The sequence below is a fragment of the Balaenoptera musculus genome, chromosome 1 (genome assembly GCF_009873245.2).
Source record: "Balaenoptera musculus isolate JJ_BM4_2016_0621 chromosome 1, mBalMus1.pri.v3, whole genome shotgun sequence".
NCBI classification, from domain to species: Eukaryota; Metazoa; Chordata; class Mammalia; order Artiodactyla; family Balaenopteridae; genus Balaenoptera; species Balaenoptera musculus.
Window position 1 is genome coordinate 56,126,430 of NC_045785.1, and position 20,308 is coordinate 56,146,737.

At 37.6% G+C, this 20,308-nt stretch overlaps 1 protein-coding gene across 2 annotated transcripts in view; it reads left to right on the forward strand.

Moving 5' to 3' along the window:
- The window catches only part of DNAJC6 (DnaJ heat shock protein family (Hsp40) member C6), a 153,777-nt gene that overhangs the window by 10,370 nt on the left and 123,099 nt on the right, over positions 1 to 20,308 (forward strand). The window lies entirely within an intron of this gene.

Consider the following 20,308-nt stretch of genomic DNA (forward strand, 5'->3'; position numbering starts at 1 on the left):
CAGCCAAATAAATATTCAGTTCAACAACAAGGATTCTGGAGGATTCTGGGGTTTCAAATTCTGAGGGTCCTTAACATTTTCTGCCGCAAATGGGGGAGGAGCGATAGATCCGAAGGCTCGGGAGGCTACACGCGCTCCCCAATCCTGTTTCCAGGAAGGAGCCCTTCCTTGGTGTTGCGTAGGTGCTGCTCCTGGTCCGGCCGCAGGAGGAAGGCGCAGGGCGGCTGGGCTCCCGGGAAAGCTCCGGGGCAGCCGCCGAGCCATCTCCGCGTAGCCTGGCCCAGCCCCTGCCTCCCCCCAGCTAATTTCAGGGTTTGCCCTCCCCCCTTTTCCCCAGCAGGCGTTCGCTGATCTCACCTCAAGCCTCTCTGCAGCAATTTCCACCCCTTCCTCTCCTCCCAGCGCGCTCTGCTTTAAGGAGGCCCCAGCACTTTGCCCTTGGGCACCGGGTGGAGGCTGGCACACAGTGCCGGAGCAGGTTGCTCACGCCCACCGACCCTCCGCAACACCCGAGCTGGGTGGTTCTCGTCATCGGTGAGAGCGCCCAGGCCCCAAGCCTTCTCCTAACTGCATGCAGGGCCGCCCGCTTGGCCTTCACCAGCCCAGTCCTCAGCCACACTCTCTGGCATGTTATAAGATTCTCATCTTGTAATGGACAGTGATGTTTATTCCATATTAAAAACAAACAAAAAGCAACCAAGCAAACAAATCAAAACCACACACAGCCTGATGCCGGTAGGAAGGCTGGTATTTTAATCTATCACGCTGCTTGTAATGAAGGCTCTTAAGCAATCTCACTTTCTATAACTGAGGCTTTAAAAGGGTCTGGGGTAGCTGGTGTCGGTAGATTAACGTCTAATAGGCTCTGGATCATTCACATCCACATAGCGATCTCTGCGGTTTTGATGTTTAAATTTTGATTAAACAACCTTAGCGGGGAGGAAAACAGATTTGCGTGGCTCTGGTAAATGCAAAGAGTGCCTGTCTACTGCTGTTTCTAAGCCAAGCTCTCATGGACAAATAAAACCTGTGTCTGTGTAATCAGAATATTTTAAATAAACTCAGGGAGAATGTTGGCCTTTCCTGTGTCGTTTTCAGTAGCTGGAGAAAAGGTTTCTGGAAAGAAAAAAATGTGCTTATGTGCCATGTCATGCTAGGCCAGGGGCATGGTTTAGAAAAAGTTAAGGCTGCCTGAGCTGGAGGCTCATGTTAGGTTAATATTCACCATCATTTGGAATTGAAACACTCCCAGTTTCTCAGTGTATCAGGCAGGATGCTTTAAGCTTCAAATCCCCAGCTGCTTTTTTAGGGGAGTTTGTATTTAGATTTTTCGTTTCACTTTGTTTTGGAAGGAGCCTTGGTTGGAAGTCAGGATGTTTAGGTTCTGGCTTGTTTTGCCACTAACTCATTGGTGACCTAGCACAATACCCATTATTTCTTCGGACCTGTTTCCTTATCTCTAAAATGGAGAACTGTTAGACCAGATCACTGTTCTTCAGATTGTGGGTGGTAAGAAAGCAATTTAGTGAGTCTCAAGCAACCTTTTAGAAAGATGAAATAGAATAGAAAATGTCAGAAACCATTGCATATGGTAAGTGTAAATAATTGTTTCCTGTAACTTCTGTTTTAGATGTTTATGTTTGTTTATGTATGTAGATATGGGCTGTATTGATGTCCAATCTGTTTCTCACTGTGAATCCCAGTCAAAAGAGTTTGAGAAACACTGAAATCAATCATAGCTTTCTAGTTTGTCAAGGAGTCTATGAAATGCAGTCCATTTTTGTTTATGTATGTTGAGAATGTCAGTAGTTTTCCTCAGAATTTCCAAGGGGTCTAAGACCTCAAATAGGTTATGAATTATGGTGTTTCCCCCAAGGCCCTTCTAAGCTAACCTCTTAGGGATCAAAGAATCCTTTCAGAGCTGGGAGATGGGTGTGTGTTGACAGGACCAGCTGAGTGTGAGAGGTGAGGTGGGGTGTGTGAGCATGTTGAAGAGAACGTGTGACCATGGTAACTATACCATGAGAACTATTTGTAGGTTCCAAAGTGCCAGTTGGTGACCTGAATATAAAACATAAATATCTAAAAATTAGAGTCTTTGTGCTGAAAATTACCACAGGAAAACTATTAAAATGTTGTGCATTGTTTGGAAGTCAACTCTCCTTGAAAAGACTGAAAACAAGAACCAGGTAAAATTTTAAGAGGTTGACAGGGACAAATAAATCATCAGGCTGTTGGTAGGCAAAAACTGAATTTTTATAAGCTACCATCACATGACTAGTGTTCTGTAAATGTTGAGCTGTGGTTTAATAAATGCCTTTCCTTCTTCTTTCTCTTTTTAGTACATCTTGTCTTAAGACAGTCCAGTGAGGCTTTTAAACACAAAAGGCATTGTATAACATTTACCCAGCATATCTCAAAATGCTTTGCAAACCAGAAAAAAAAATTCTGTATGAGACAACTCAGAATAAAATAGTTGAATGAGTTAATAAGTAGGTATTGGCAAGCATGACAGCTAATTATAATAATAACAGCCATAGCTCCTATTTAATGAACAAGTAGTATGTGAAAAGCTCTTTTCAAGGTACTTTACACATTGTCACAGCACTGCAAGGTTGGGGGTATTTTACATGTAAAGAAATGGATTAAGAACTTTTTACAGGGCACATAGCTAATAAGTGGCAGAGCCGGGATTCAAACCCAGGTCATTTTACTTTCAAAACCATTCACATGGTAGGCAAGGGCTTTGAGAACAAGTAGCGTGGGGAAATTGCAGAGTTTTTAATAAAGTTTTCAACATCATTTATTACTAGAATTAATTTACTTATTATAAAAAGGGAAATGTGAACCATAGAAAATGATGGCTTTTGTGTATTTTTCTAGATTGTGTTTATTTGGAAAATAAGCATTTTAACTCTAAGTTCAGCTGCAAATTTTCCTTTTATTTTGTAAGTTCTCTCTTTTATGCAGCAAGGTTTTAGAAGCAGAGATACGAAAGAATAGGAGTGGAGAGTTTGAAAATTTGGGTGGAAACATTTTTTTTTCCTACAACAGTTTAGGGCAAATAGTTCTCTTTTCAATTTTTTCTGTTATTTTTCTATGTTTTATTTCAAAATAACAAACATGACATTTTGTGAGCAAATAAAGTTATGCATAACATTTTAACATGGTAAAACTAGGATTAGAGCACACTGATTCCTGAAAGAATTTGATTTTTTCCTGGAAGTTATTACAGAATCTGATTGGGAGTTTGAATATGGTGAGATCCAGGCTTTTAAACCCTAAATATTTAAAACACTATGGTGTACATCCCCCAGTCTGTAATTCAAAATGAAGTAAGTGCAAGGAAATCCAAAAATGTGATTTTTTTTTTTTAACAACCATGACTACTTTTAGAGAAGACTCAAATTCTTTCAAGATTTTTGTCCTTGCTGCTTGGGACTGCGTACGTCGGGCAAACGATGTGTATTGGTTGGGGTGATCTGTAAATGGCTGAGTGAGTTCTCAGCTTTCAGGGCTAGCATGAGATAAAGCTGGGTTTAGAGCCTGGACTATGCCATTGCTTCTCAAATGGACACAATACTGCTTCCTGTGGAACATACTAGAAATATGCAAGGGGCTCTAGCGCATTCACTGGGCAGAAACCAGAAATGATAGATGTCCTGCAATGTTCCGGACTGTTCCATTTAATGATGAATTATCTCTTGTCCTGTGCAACTTTCAGATGTTTTGCTGAAGATGTAAGTGAAAACCCTCTAGACTTTTCTGAGCCTAGAATATAAGTTGGTATTACATATACACTGAAGTTTCCGGGATTAAAAATGTTGTGTAAAAGCAAGGAAAGATTATACTTAATTTTGTTTGGAAAAATCACTTACCCAAAGTGGTTTGAGACATCAATACGACACACTTGTCTCATTCAATCTATGTACCCGTACATGTATCTGATTATTAATGTCATCTAATATAGTCTTGCTTGAGTATTTGCATATTAAAATCCATATTGTTTTGCTATATTGACTATTAACTTTCCTTTCTCTTTTACATTGTTGTTGGTATGTGTGGTATAGTTATTGTTGTTTAATTGTGTGTTAGGTAGGTTATTTTATCTTTAAATTTCATTTTGAGATACTAAACAAGGAAATACAAAATATTTTTATATTTGTATATATGTGTGTTACTCAGAGTATACAAAATGACTTTATTTTTACCTCTTTAATAATTTAAAAGAATTTCAGCCAACATCAAAACTTTTGGAGATTATATATTCAATTCTATATTTCTGGTTCCTTTAATAAAATTAGAACAATCTACAACGAGATTGAGGTGAGCATAAACTGCCCTCTTTAAGGGCAGAAATACTAGGATATAGGTGTTATAAATCTAAAAAAAATGATGTCACTGGTAATATATATTTATGCTACTGTAACTGGCATTTTAAAATTTCATTTTCTAATTGTTTGCTGTTAGAATATAGAAATATAGTTGATTTTTATTTGTTGACCTTATTTCAGTGACCTTCCTAAATTAACTTATTAAATAGTTTTTAGATTTTTGTAGGTAGTTGGTTTTCTATAAATAAAGACAGTTGTATTTCTTTTTCTTTTTTTTTTTTTTTAACATCTTTATTGGAGTATAACTGCTCCACAGTGGTGTGTCAGTTTCTGCCCTGCAACAAAGTGAATTAGCTATACATATACATATATCCCCATATCTCCTCCCTCTTGCGTCTCCCTCCCACCCTCCCTATCCCACCCCTCTAGGTGGTCACAAAGCACCGAGCTGATCCCCCTGTGCTATGCGGCCGCTTCCCACTAGCTATCTGTTTTACATTTGGTAGTGTATATATGTCCATGCCACTCTCTCACTTTGTCCCAGCTTACCCTTCCCACTCTCCATGTTCTCAAGTCCATTCTCTACGTCTGCGTCTTTGTTCCTGTCCTGCCCCTAGGTTCTTCAGAACCATTTTTTTTTTTAGATTCCATATATATGTGTTAGCATACGGTATTTGTTTATTTATTTATTTATTTTTGCTGTGTTGGGTCTTCGTTGCTGTGCGAGGGCTTTCTCTAGTTGCGGCAAGTGGGGGCCACTCTTCATCGCGGTGCGCGGGCCTCTCACTATCGCGACCTCTCTGGCTGCGGAGCACAGGCTCCAGATGCGCAGGCTCAGTAGTTGTGGCTCACGGGCCTAGCCGCCCCGCGGCATGTGGGATCTTCCCAGACCAGGGCTCGAACCCATGTCCCCTGCACTGGCAGGCAGATTCTCAACCACTGCGCCACCTGGGAAGCCCCTAGCATACGGTATTTGTTTTTCTCTTTCTGACTTACTTCACTCTGTATGACAGCCTCTAGGTCCATCCACCTCACTACAAGTAACTCAGTTTCATTTCTTTTTATGGCTGAGTAATATTCCATTGTATATATGTGCCACATCTTCTTTATCCATTCATCTGTTGATGGACACTTAGGTTGCTTCCATGTCCTGGCTATTGTAAACAGAGCTGCAATGAGCATTGTGGAACATGACTCTTTTTGAATTATGGTTTTCTCAGGGTATATGCCCAGTACTGGGATTGCTGGGTTGTATGGTAGTTCTATTTTTAGTTTTTTAAGGAACCTCCATACTGTTCTCCAAGGTGGCTGTATCAATTTAAACTCCCACCAACAGTGCAAGAGGGTTCCCTTTTCTCCACACCCTCTCCAGCATTTATTGTTTCTAGATTTTTTGATGATGGCCACTCTGGTGTGAGATGATACCTCATTGTAGTTCTGATTTGCATTTCTCTAATAATTAGTGATGTTGAGCATCCTTTCATGTGTCTGTTTGCAATCTGTATATTTTCTTTGGAGAAATGTCTATTTAGGTCTTCTGCCCATTTTTGGATTGGGTTGTTTGTTTTTTTAATATTGAGCTACATGAGCTACTTTTAAATTTCGGAGATTAATCCTTTGTCAGTTGCTTCATTTGCGAATATTTTCTCCCATTCTGAGGGTTGTCTTTTCGTCTTGTTTATGATTTCCTTTGGTGTGCAAAAGCTTTTAAGTTTCATTAGGTCCCATTTGTTTATTTTTGTTTTTATTTCCATTTCTCTAGGAGCTGGGTCAAAAAGGATCTTGCTGTGATTTATGTCATAGAGTGTTCTGCCTATGCTTTCCTCTAAGAGTTTTATAGTGTCTGGCCTTACATTTAGGCCTTTAATCCATTTTGAGTTTATTTTTGTGTATGGTGTTAGGGAGTGTTCTAATTTCATTCTTTTACATGTAGCTGTCCAGTTTTCCCAGCACCACTTATTGAAGAGGCTGTCTGTTCTCCATTCTATATTCTTGCTCCTTTATCAAAAATAAGGTGACCATATGTGCGTGAGTTTATCTCTGGGCTTTCTATCCTGTTCCAATGATTTATATTTCTGTTTTTGTGCCAATACCATACTGTCTTGGTTACTGTAGCTTTGTAGTATAGTCTGAAGTCAGGGAGTCTGATTCCTCCAGCTCCGTTTTTAACCCTCAAGACTGCTTTGGCTATTCGGGGTCTTTTGTGTCTCCATGTAAATTTTAAGATGATTTGTTCTAGTTCCTTAAAAAATGCCATTGGTAATTTGATAGAGATTGCATTGAATCTGTAGATTGCTTTGGGTAGTATAGTCATTTTCACAATATTGATTCTTCCAGTCCAAGAACATGGTATATCTCTCCATCTGTTGGTATCATCTTTAATTTCTTTCATCAGTGTCTTATAGTTTTCTGCATACAGGTCTTTTGTCTCCCTAGGTAGGTTTATTCCTAGGTATTTTATTCTTTTTGTTGCAATGGTAAATGGGAGTGTTTTCTTAATTTCTCTTTCAGATTTTTCATCATTAGTGTATAGGAATGCAAGGGATTTCTGTGCATTAATTTTGTATCCTGCAACTTTAGCAAATTCATTGATTAGCTCTAGTAGTTTTCTGGTGGCATTTCTAGGATTCTCTATGTATAGTATCATGTCATCTGCAAACAGTGACAGTTTACTTCTTCTTTTCCAATTTGTATTCCTTTTATTTCTTTTTCCTCTCTGATTGCCATGGCTAGGACTTCCAAAACTATGTTGAATAATCGTGGTTAGAGTGGACATCCTTGTCTCGTTCCTGATCTTAGAGGAAATGCTTTCAGTTTTTCACCATTGAGAATGATGTTTGCTGTGGGTTTGTCGTATATGGCCTTTATTATGTTGAGGTAGGTTCCCTCTATGCCCCCTTTCTGGAGAGTTTTTATCATAAACGGATGTTGAATTTTGTCAAAAGCTTTTTCTGCATCTGTTGAGATGATCATATGGTTTTTATTCTTCAGTTTGTTAATATGGTGTATCACATTGATTGATTTGCATATATTGAAGAATCCTTGCATCCTTGGGATAATTCCCACTTGATCGTGGTGTATGATCCTTTTAATGTGTTGTTGGATTCTGTTTGCTAGCATTTTGTTGAGGATATTTGCGTCTCTATTCATCAGTGATATTGTTCTGTAATTTTCTTTTTTTGTAGTATCTTTGTCTGGTTTTGGTATCAGGGTGATGGTGGCCTCATAGAATGAGTTTGGGAGTGTTCCTTCCTCTGCAATTTTTTGGAAGAGTTTGAGAAGGATGGGTGTTAGCTCTTCTCTAAATGCTTGATAGAATTCACCTGTGAAGCCATCTGGTCCTGGACTTTTGTTTGTTGCAAGATTTTTAATCACAGTTTCAATTTCTTTACTCGTGATTGGTCTGTTCATATTTTCTGTTTCTTCCTGGTTCAGTCTTGGAAGGTTATACCTTTCTAAGAATTTGTCCATTTCTTCTAGGTTGTCCATTTTATTGGCATAAAGTTGCTTGTAGTAGTCTCTTAGGATGCTTTGTATTTCTGCGGTGTCTGTTGTAACTTCTCCTTTTTTATTTCTAATTTTATTGATTTGAGTCCTCTCCCTCTTTTTCTTGATGAGTCTGGCTAATGGTTTATCAATTTTGTTTATCTTCTCAAAGAACCAGCTTTTAGTTTTATTGATCTTTGCTATTGTTTTCTTTGTTTCTATTTCATTTATTTCTGCTCTGATCTTTATGATTTCTTTCCTTCTGCTAACTTTGGGTTTTGTTTGTTCTTCTTTCTCTAGTTCCTTTAGGTGTAAGGTTAGATTGTTTGCTTGAGATTTTTCTTGTTTTTTGAGGTAGGCTTGTATAGCTATAAACTTCCCTCTTAGAACTGCTTTTGCTGCATCCCATAGGTTTTGGATTGTGATGTTTTCATTATCATTTTTCTCTAGGTATTTTTTGATTTCCTCTTTGATTTCTTCAGTGATCTCTTGGTTATTTAGTAATGTATTATTTAGCCTCCATGTGTTTGTGTTTTTTACGTTTTTTTCCCTGTAATTCATTTCTAATCTCATAACGTTGTGGTCAGAAAAGATGCTTGATATGATTTCAATTTTCTTAAATTTACTGAGGCTTGGTTAGTGACCCACGATGTGATCTATCCTGGAGAATGTTCTGTGCACACTTGAGAAGAAAGTGTAATCTGCTGTTTTTGGATGGAATGTCCTATAAATATCAATTAAATCTATCTGGTCTATTGTGTCATTTAAAGCTTCTGTTTCCTTATTTATTTTCATTTTGGATGATCTGTCCATTGGTGTAAGTGAGGTGTTAAAGTCCCCCACAATTACTGTGTTACTGTCGATTTCCTCTTTTATAGCTGTTAGCAGTTGCCTTATGTATTGAAGTGCTCCTATGTTGGGTGCATATATATTTATAATTGTTATATCTTCTTCTTGGATTGATCCCTTGATCATTATGTAGTGTTCTTCCTTGTCTCTTGTAACAGTTTTTATTTAAAATCTATTTTATCTGATATGAGTATAGGTACCCCAGCTTTCTTTTGATTTCCGTTTGCATGGAACATCTTTTTCCATCCCCTCACTTTCAGTCTGTATGTGTCCTTAGGTCTGAAGTGGGTTTCTTGTAGACAGCATATATATGGGTCTTGTTTTTGTATCCATTCAGCAAGCTTGTGTCTTTTGGTTGGAGCATTTAATCCATTCACATTTAAGATAATTATTGTGTTTATTTTTGTATGGTGTTAAAAAATGTTCTAATTTATTTTTTCACATGTAGCTGTCCAGTTTTCCTAGCACCATTTTTGAAGAGACTGTCTTTTCTCCATTGTATAGTCTTGCCTCCTTTTTCATAGATTAATTGACCATAGGTGCGTGGGTTTATTTCTGGGCTTTCTATCCTGTTCCATTGACTTATATGTCTGTTTTTATGTTAGTACCATACTGTTTTGATGACTGTAGCTTTGTAGTATAGTCTGAAGTCAGGGAAACTGATTCCTCAGGTCTGTTTTTGTTTCTCAAGATTGCTTTGGCTATCTGACGTCTTTTGTGTCTCCATACAAATTTAATTAATTAATTAATTAATTTTTGGCTGTGTTGGGTCTTCGTTGCTGCTCGTGGACTTTCTCTAGTCACGGCGAGTGGGGGCTCCTCTTCCTTGTGGTGCACAGACTTCTCAGTGTGGTGGCTTCTCTTGTTGCAGAGCATGGGCTCTAGGCACACAGGCTTCAGTAGTTGTGGCTTGCGGGCTCAGTAGTTGTGGCTCGAGGGCTTAGGTGCTCCACAGCATGTGGGATCTTCCCGGACCAGGGCTTGTACCCATGTCCCCTGCATTGGCAGGCAGATTCTTAACCACTGCACCACAAGGGAAGTCCTCCATACAGATTTTAAGATTTTTTTGTTCTAGTTCTGTGAAAAATGCTATTGGTAATTTGATAGGGATTGCATTGAATCTGTAGATTGCCTTGGGTAATATAGTCATTTTTACAATATTGATTCTTCCAATCCATGAACATGGTATATCTTTCCATCTGTTTGTGTCATCTTCGATTTCTTTCATCAGCATATTATAGTTTTTAGAGTAGAGGTCTTTTGCCTTGTTAGGTAGGTTTATTCCTAGGTATTTTATTCTTTTTGATGTGATGGTAAATGGGATTGTTTCTTTAATTTCTCTTTCTGATCTTTCATTGTTAGTGTATAGAAATGCAACAGATTTCTGTGCATTAATTTTGTATCCTACAACTTTACTGAATTCATTGATGAGCTCTAGTAGTTTTCTGGTAGCATCTTTAGGATTTTCTATGTATAGTATCATGTCATCTGCAAACGGTGACAGTTTTACTTCTTTTCCAATTTGGATTCCCTTTATTTCTTTTTCCAGAGAATATACTTTGAATGGTTTTAGTTCTTTAAAATTTTTTCTACTTGCTTTAGGGTCCTGCATATTATCAATTTTTATATATGTATCTTGTATGTCTACTTTAAAACAATGCGCATACTGAGGTTGTTTGGTTACACATTCTATATATGCTAGGATGTCAGTTTTAAAAATCTTACAGTAGAAGTCTTCTGTATCCCCACTAATTTTTTTTCTCATCTATTGGTTACTGAGAGAGGGTTAAGCTTTCCCATTATGATTATAGATTTCATCTTTTTCTTTTTATATTTTCTAACTCTTGCTTTTATTAACTTTGAGGCTCTGTTTTTAGGTGCATACTATATAAATTTAGAATTGATGTATCTTTATTGTGACATATCTCTCCTTTTCTCTAGTAATGCTTCCTGCTTTAAAGTCTACCTTTCTAATTTTAATGGAACCATAACAGCTTTCTTTGGGCCAATATATACATGGCATATCTTTTTCCATGTTTATACTTCAGTTTTTCTATGCCCTTATGTTTAATCTGAATCTTCTTAAGTGTCATGAAAATGAGTTTTTAAAAATCCAGTCTGACAGTTTTGGTCTTCAATTTGAGTATTTAAAGCATTTAATATAATTATTCACGTTTGTTTCCTATTTGTGTTCCATCTGTTTTATGTACCACTTTCTTCTTTTCTTTTTTTGCTTTATTTTTTGGACTAATCATGCATTATTTTTTTTTTCATGCATTATTTTTAACTTTCCCTTTTTTTCTCTCTGCTAGCATGTTACACATTTGTTCCCATTTTACTTTTCATTTTGTGTATATGTGATTACCTCAGTGCTGCTTTTACTTATCGCATTCCAGACAGTGTTAGACTCTGAGAACACTTTCACTCTACCCTGTGTCTTCTCCTTATCCATCCTCCCTCCCCCACCTTCTACCTCTTGTGTCATTATATAATTCATTTAAATTATATTTAACCCCCCATGAGACACTAGCATCATTGTTTTTTACAATCAATTTTCATTTAGGTTTACTCACACATTTACCCTATCCATTGCTTTTCATTACTTTCTGAATTTCTGTGTTTCCCCCTGGGGATCTTTTCCTTCTGAATTAAAAAAAAAAAAAAAAAAAAAAAAAGACTTCGTTTGTATTTCTTGTAGTGCATGTTTTCTTTCTTTTTTTTTTTTTGTGATACTCAAGTACCTCTGTGTCATATTTTCTGTAAAAGAATATTCTCAGGTGTTTTTTTTTGGGGGGGGGTCTGGAAATGAATTATCTTTGCCTTTGCTTTTGAAGATAATTTCATTGGATGAATAGAATTCTGGGAATGCAGTCCCCCCCGCCCCCCACAGCACTTTAAAGATGCCATTCCATTGTCTCTGGCTTTTATCCTTTCTTGGAAAAGTTGGCTGTCAGTCTTACTGTTGCTATTTGATGTTGCATCTTTTTTTCTTTGCCTACTTTTAACACTTTTCTTTGTATATTTGTTTTTCAACAGCTTTTCTAGGCATGATTTTATTTCCTTGTGTTTATCCTGCTTGGGGTTTTCAGCCCTTCTTGAGTCTGTGAAGCTTGATGTTTTTTGTAATTCTCATAATTCTCTGCCATTATTGTTTCAAATATTATTTTTGCTCCCTTCTTTCCCCTCTTTTTGGGTCTTTTATGTTAGAACTTTTTACTCTCTTCCATGTATTCCTTACTTTATTATCTGTATTCTTACTCTTTCTCATTTTCAGTTTGATTATTTTTTGCTATTTTAAGGTTCACTAGCTCTCTTTGCTGTGTCTAATTTATTATTATTACACAATCTATTAATTTAATTTTATTTTGTATTTTTCAGTTTTAGAGTTTTTATTATATTATTGAAAAACAGGTTCACCATCTTGTCATCTATTTCCTCAAATATATTAATCACAATCACTTTAAAGACCATGTTTAATAACTCCAATGTATGGGTCACTTGTGAGTATGTTTATGTTTTCTGTTTTTCTTCTTGGCTTCTTTCTTCATATGCTTGACAATATTTTATTAAATGTCCGGCATTGTGTATGAAGATGATCTGAATGATGTCTTCTCTCTTATGAGAGTATTTACCATATTCTTTGCCCACAGTAGAAAAGAGAGTGCCTCAATCCAATCAGGCACTCAGTCCAGTTAAGGCTGTTTTGCTGACACCTAAGATTTGGTCCATTTTTGGGTTTCCTCAACCCTAGATCCCGAGGGGTGCTGACTGAGAGCCTGAGATGAGAACCTCAGCAGGTCCTAAACTCCAATTTTTGTCTTCTTATAGTGTGAGTCTGCTGAAAACTCTACTCTGCGAAAAATGCTCATTCTGCTTTTCATTTCCTTTCTCCTCGGCTTCTGAGCCCCTAGCCCTGTACAGCTGAGTTAGCAGTACTTCTGGGAAAAAGCTCATGTCAGACTCACTTCTCTGAGACCATCCAGCATGTGTCTTTTTAGTCCTGAACTCCACCTTGTGTCTTTACAGCCCCATAAGAGTGGCTAAAGTCCTGTAGGCTTCTCTGCTTCTTAGCAGCTGTTCTCTGCCTGGCTTCTCAACTTCTTGCCCCATGCCAGGACTCAGCAAATACCCTTGAGGGAAAAATGACCTTGCAGAAAGTTGGGCTTACCTCAGTGAGCCTTCTATCTCTCCAAGATCTGGTTGTCTGGCTCCTCAAATCCTGACTAATCAGCAGCTCTCCTGGTACTTCAACAGATGTTTTTGGCTTTTATCTGGCTTTTCTAATTGCCCTCAGCAGAAATGTTGGTCTGCTGCATTCCACTGTGTTATAGCTGGAAGTTGAACCAGAACGTGTTTTTTTGTTGTTGTTTTTGTTTTTTTAATGTGGACTATATTAAGAAAAAAGCAAAAAACCCAAGATATCAATGACATTTTAAACATCTTATATCAATTATAAAAGGTATGTGCAGTTGGTTTCTACTTACTCTTTATTATTCTAGTTATTCTATTGTTTCTTGCTTATTAAAAACTTGTGTCTTCTTTTCCCATATTTTCTCTGAAATGCTTACACATTTTTGTTGCTTTCTTCCAGAGAATATGTATACTAAATGACTTTTTCATTTTCCTGAATCTGGTCCTCCATCCAGTTGTTTACTACTTTTGTGATTTTATGATTTGGAATTGTCAACTCTCACTTCCCAAGTTCAGATATGATTCTGAAATTTACAAAATAATTTGAATGATTGAGTTACAAAAAGTTTTAGAACTCTTGATTCAAACCTTTTACCATAGTTGAGTATGGTTTTTTTCCAACATTCTTCCCAGGATGCAGGTTATTTATAGTGCTAGTTGCATCCATGACCTTCATTTTGCTGCCCATGTCCTTAGTTTCTCAAATGCAAATTCAGTTCATTCACTTGTTCATCTCATATTTTTTGAGCACTTATGTACTAGAGTCTCCTTTCTTCTCATATACACATTAAGATAGTTCTAGGAATTAGGTCAGGGCAATAAATAGCTCTCCTCAAATGTGACATAAAACAAAAAGGTGACCCCTTTCACCCAATCAGTGGGTGATAGGTGCATACCCATTTGAGGAAATGTTTTCCACGTGTTCCCAAATTTTCTTTTAAAATGAAACAAGCTAGTGCTTATTTTTCAGTCTTAGCAGATGTGTTTCCCTACTCTACTGGTAGTGTTCTGTTAATAGGTCTGGCTGCTGGGTTTTTAGGTACATTCAGTTTGTGAAAATTCGTTGAGTTCAACACGATTTGATCACTTTTTAGTATGTGTTCTGCACGTCAGTAAAAATTTAAAAAAGAACTAATGTTTTAATGTCAAATACAAAAAAAGTGCCAAAGACAAGAAATCTTGAGAACCATTGATCTAGTTCAGCCTCCAATCCCTAAGGTGATTAAGAAAGAGAAGACTGAAGCTTGGAAAGGGGAAATTACATGAGGGTTGGTGGAGTGTCTCATTTAACAGGGACTGGCACTCAGGCTTTCTGACTCCTAGTTCTGTCTTACTTTTCTAACTGGTTGGTTCAGGAAATGAGGAATGAGGAAAAATCCAGCATGCACTAACACCGGAGCTGGATGACATTCTCAGAAACCCAAATGCATCTTTCATGAGTCAGCAGTTAACTCCCTACTCTTTTTTTCTGCCCTCTTCAACCTCTTCCCTGGTCATTTAAAAACAGATATGTTTATCTCATGCAAACTTGGAGATGGCTATTTTATCACCAAAGAATCATTTGACTATGTATGCTTAGGAAAAAGGGTAATTTGTGCCTGTGAAGTCTAACAAGAGCCCAGCACAAGGTATGTTTGTTCCCTTTTCTCAACCATTTTTAGTTTGGTGCTGTATGGTTTAAATTTAGAATACGTTTTTCAAACTGGGGGTGGTGATGCAGAGATTGAACCCAGCTGTGACTTCTGCTGCTGTGAAATAAATGGGAAAATCTGGGAACCAGTGTTAAAAAAAGAGGGCTCTCAAGAGAGAGGGTGGCAGGGGAGGGTACTTGCCTTAATTGGGATGCGAGGGGCGGTAAGAAGAAAGAAACAGTAGGAAGGATCTCCATTTTCCCTCCTGCTTCGGCAAGACTTGGCCTACTGAGGATGTGGTGAGGGTATTTTATGTACACACACACACGTGCACACATGGGCGCACATACATGTACACCATGGACTTGGTAGTGAGTCATTAAGTCATGCTGGATACATTTTACTTTCTCAAAGGCTAGATTTTGAGTTCCCAAAATGCTGTTTCTTCTGCCTGGAATATATTTACCTTCCTCTTTGCCTGGCTGTCAGTTCTTCTACTCCTCTTTCAAGTAGTAACTTCCTCTGGAAAACTTTCTCTGACTCCAGGCCCCCTCCCCATGCCCTGCCTTATAACACACCCCCAGAGCATCCTGTGTTTTCCCTTTCATGTCACTTCCCATGATTTTAATTACTAGATTAAATTCTGGCATATCACAGACCTTCAAAATATACTGTAAAAGGGAGGAAGAGGGGGAAAAAAGGAAAGAAGAGAAGGAGGGAGGGACAGAGGGGAAAAAGAAAAGAAAGCCATGTTTGGATCCCTCCTCTCAGAGACTGACAAGGTGGACAAGTTGAGTATCTGAGCCTCAGTTTCCTCATTTTCAAAATTGAAAGGGTGATACAGGTATACTTCATTTTATTGCACTTCGCAGATACTGTGTTTTTACAAATTGAAGCTTTGTGGCAACTCTGTGTTGAGCATCATTCTTCTAGCAGCATTTGCTCACTTTGTGTTTTTATGTCACATTTTGGTAATTCTTGCAATATTTCAAACTTTTTCATTTTTATTATATTTGTTATGGTGATCTGTGGTCAGTGATCTCTGCTGTTACTGTTACAAAAAGATTATAACTTGCTGAAGGCTCAGATGATGGTTAAGTTGTTGAGCAATAAAATATCTTTTAAAGTACATTGTTTTTTTTTAAGACATACCGCTATTGCACACTTAATAGACTACAGTATAGTGTAAACATAACTTTTATGTGCAAGTTGTGTGACTTGCCTTATTGTGATATTCACTTTATTTTGGTGGTCCTGGAGCCAAACCTGTGACATCTCTGAGGTATGACTGTACCTAACTCAAAGGGTTGTTATGAGATTAGAAATAATATGGAAAAAGCACCTAGTAATGTGCCTGACACAGTGACATAGTAGGTACTCAATACAGTGTAATTTAAAAGAATATATGTTCCCCAAAAGAAGTTATGAAAATTCAGAAAAGCACAGAGAAACCTGTAAAACTGTCTATTAATCCATGTTTTAGAGATAATTTTTGTTAAAACAGTTGTATTCCCACAGGAAGTATATCCCTTTTCTGTGCATATCTTTATATCTCCATATATATGCTTTACCTTGTTGAGATCATATTTTCTTTTTTACACGTGACTGCCCACTTTCCACATTTTCAGTGTCTGCAAAATACTGTTATAGTCATAATATTTCATAATAATAACCAAGCCTTCAGCTATTAAAAGAAGATCTAAGGGAGTTCCTTGGTGGTCTAGTGGTTAGGATTTGGCACTTTCACTGCTGTGGCCTGGGTTCAGTCCCTGATCAGGAAACTGAGGTCCCACAAGCCGCATGGCGTGGCCGAAAAAAAAAAAAAAAAGATCAAGAAACTGGCACTTTAACCATTCAAACTCTACCTTTAACTGGGCAATGTTTATGATATAGGAGGATAATTCAAATTCCAGGGTAAATAAATACTATAGTGGATAAGGGTATAAATTTGACTTTTGGGTTGACCTTCAACTCAACTAAATAGAGCTCTTTAGCAGATTAATTTTGTCAGTACCATTCAGAGGTAAAAAATATCACACATCCATAATATATATATATATATACATATATACACATACACACACACACATAAACATACAGACAGATGCAAATAGTGACCTTATAGGTTTTGTTTTAAAATTTTAGACATGAGACAGGTACGGTAGTGTAAAACTTAGTGGTTTATAAAAGAGCAGTTGGATCCAAATTATGTTTTGACAGTTGGAATAAGTTAAGTTCATTTGCTCAGACCTACGGCTTTTTACTAATATTTGTGGAGTAGATATTAAAGATTTTTCATTTGCCCAAGTTCCAAATAACAGTCCCCCCCCTTTTGTTTTTCTCCTGATAAGAATTACCTGCCTGAAGTTTGTGTTTTAAACAGATGACCTAGGTAAGAATATAAGAGTTTCCTGGGAAGACCAGGTAGAACATTTATGTCTCAGAGGCACAGGGAAAGAATGAAAGCTCCTTCAAGAAGGACTTTTATTCACTAAGACCAGAATTTTTACAATGCTTACTATAATAGCCCTTTGAGATGAATAGGGGAGGGTTGGGGATTTTTAAATTGTTTCTGGAGCCCAACCTCGGTTCTATAAAGACTCGATTTATAAGACAAGAACAGTTGCTTTTATTTTATTATTTTTAAAAAATAATTTTGCAACCTTTTTAAAAAAATTTATTTATTTTCTTTCGGCTGCATTGGGTCTTCGTTGCGGTGTGCAGGCTTCTCACTACAGTGGCTTCTCTTGTTGTGGAGCACGGGCTCTAGGCGTGTAGGCTTCAGTAGTTGTGGCTCGCGGGCTCTAGAGTGCAGGCTCAGTAGTTGTGGCGCATGGGCTTAGTTGCTCCGTGGCATGTGGGATCTTCCCAAACCAGAGATCGAACTCACGTCCCCTGCATTAGCAGGTGGATTCTTAACCACTGCGCCACCAGGGAAGTCCCACAGTTGCTTTCAATTTCTTAAAGGAGTGGGTTGCAACTTGAATGACATCATAGACTGGTTCACTTATAAATCCTTTTACAAGGGCTTTAGAAAACAATTTTTCTCTCTGGGTACAGAGTTTTATTTTAGCTTAAGGGAGAGGCCCTATACTGTTTTTTAAATCAGGCTCTGAATATAATCCATTTACAAAAACTTTTGAGTGTCCTCCTTGGGTTTTGGAAATTCTTTAGCTACAGCCCTGAGTTTGGCCTTTGACCAAGGATGAAAATGTAACTGTTTTATAGTCTCTTTAGAGTGGAAAGGTAATTCAGACAAAGGATTACTAGAATGAGTACTCAAAATAAAAAAGCATAGAGGGGAGCAGTAGGAGTTTATGTTAGTCTTAGACTCTTTTGCTTTGGGTACCTCTTATATCTTTAATTTTTCATTAGCCTTTTGCAACACATCTTTGAATGAAGCTATTTTGGAATCTTGAAGCCTTTTGGAAACTTCTACATACCAATTAAAATAGGAATCCCATACTGTTTGCTTGATATGGGATCCCTTACTTTTTAAAAAAAATTTAATTTAATTTAATTTGTCTATTTTTGGCTGTGTTGGGTCTTCGTTGCTGCACGCAGGCTTTCTCTAGTTGCGGTGAGTGGGGGCTACTCTTTGTTGCGGCGCACGGGCTTCTCATTGTGGTGGATTCTCTTGTGCAGAGCACAGGCTCTAGAGTGCAGGCTCAGCGGTTGTGGTTCACGGGCTTAGTTGCTCCGTGGCATGTGGGATCTTCCTGGACCAGGGCTCGAGCCCGTGTCCCCTGCATTGGCAGGCGGATTCTTAACCACTGCGTAACCAGGGAAGCCCAGATCCCTTACTTTTAAGTGCACATCTCAAATGAATGATTTTGTCTAAATGGAACATTCCTCATAATGGCTATTGTAATTCTAAGTTGTTTTTAGTAAGATTTTGCCATTTTTGTAGATATATACAGCTTCTGGGACCATATAATTCTTAGAAATAAAATAAGCAGTTGTGCTGAAAGGTAGTCTACTTAACTCTTTGGATTTTAAGGATCCTATTTCTTTTAGCTAAGCCTTCGGGTCTCTTGGAGCCAAATTAATATCTAAGAGGGATATGCCATGTGGTTAGGGATTGTGTGGTGTTTTAAAGTGTACCTCATTGCACAGAAGATTTCTCAAGGTTGGAGGGTGACCTAGTGTCAGTCTAACTCATTTTATGACCAACTTATCCTAGTATGGGAGTCTTTGGGTTAGGTGGTGAGTGCTCTAACAGCTTTTAAATGTGCAATCTGTGCCCACCAATATTGCAGCTTTTTTACTTCTGAAATCCCCGGTAGCAACAGCCTTTCCCTCATGTGCATATTAACATATCAGCAGTAATCAACAAACTAGGGACTGGGGAAAGGACTGAACCAGCCGACCCCAAGGGATGGGGACTGCAGACTGATTTTCAAACAAAAGGGGAACTACGGCTGCAGGAATGGAGACTAAGCCAACCTACTGATAAATCCAGAGTTAAAGTAATGGTCATAAGATGCTCACCCAAACGTTGGAGACAAATGGTTGAACACAGTGAGAATGACAAACAAAGAGATGGAAAATATAAGGAAGTACAAGAAGTACCAAGAGAAGTCACAACTGAACTGGAAGACTACACTTGAAGGGGTTTACACAGTAGACTGTATGAAGTGGAAGAATGAATCAGTGAGCTGGAAGACAAAGCAATGAAATCAGCCCAGGAGAAGCTTGCAAGTGAAAAAAGACTTTAAAAAGTGAAAATACCCATAAGGGACCTCTGGGACAACATCAAGCAGGATAATATTCACATTACAGCAGTCCCAGAAGGAGAAGACAGAAAAATGGAAAGAAAAATTAATTGAAGAAATAATGGCTGTAAAACTTCCTTAATTTGAGGAGGAACACAGACATCCAGGTCCAGGAAGCCCAGAAGTTTCAAAGAAGATGAACCCCGAAGAGAACCACATCAAAACACTTTAATTTAAAATGATAAAGTTAAGGGTTAAAGAGAGAATCTTAAAAGCAGCAAGAGAAAACAACTTCTTATATACAAGGGAAACTCCATAAGGCTATCAGATTTTTTCAGCAGAAACTTTACAGGTCAGAAGGGAGTGGCATAATATATCAAAGTGAAGAAAGGAAAAAAATTTCCCAACCAAGAATTTTCTACCTGGAAGGATTATCATTCAGAATTGAAGGGAAGATGAGTTACAGGTAAGCAAAAGCTGAAGGTGTTCATCACCACTAAATTGGTCTTACATGAAATGTTTAAAGGGACTTCTCTAAGCTGAAAGAAAAAAGGCACTAATAATTAATAATAGAAAACATACAAAGTAAAAAATCTCACTAGTAAGGTAAATATATAGTAAAGATATTGGATCAATCACTTATAAAGCAAGTATGAAGGTTAAAAGACAAAGTAGTAAGACTATAATAATTAGTTAAGGGAAGTATAAAATGAAAAAATATAAAAGGTTCCATCAAAAATATAAAACATGGGGTAGGGAGTAAATATATAAAGCTTGGAATGTGTTCAAAGTTAAGTAGCTATCAACTTAAAAGAGACTGCTATATACGTAGAATGTTTTATGTGAACCTCATGGTAACCACAAAGAAAAAAATCTATAGTAAATATACAAAAGAAAATGAGAAAGGAATATAAACATAACACTAGAGACAGTCAGCAAACCACAAGGGAAGAGAGAAGGAGAAGAAAAAAGGAAGAGAGACAACTACAAAAACAGCCAGAAAACAACAAAATGGCAAAAGTACACAGCTATCAGTAATTACTTTAAATGTAATTGGACTGAATTTGGCAATCAAAAGACATGGAGTGGCTGAATGGATAAA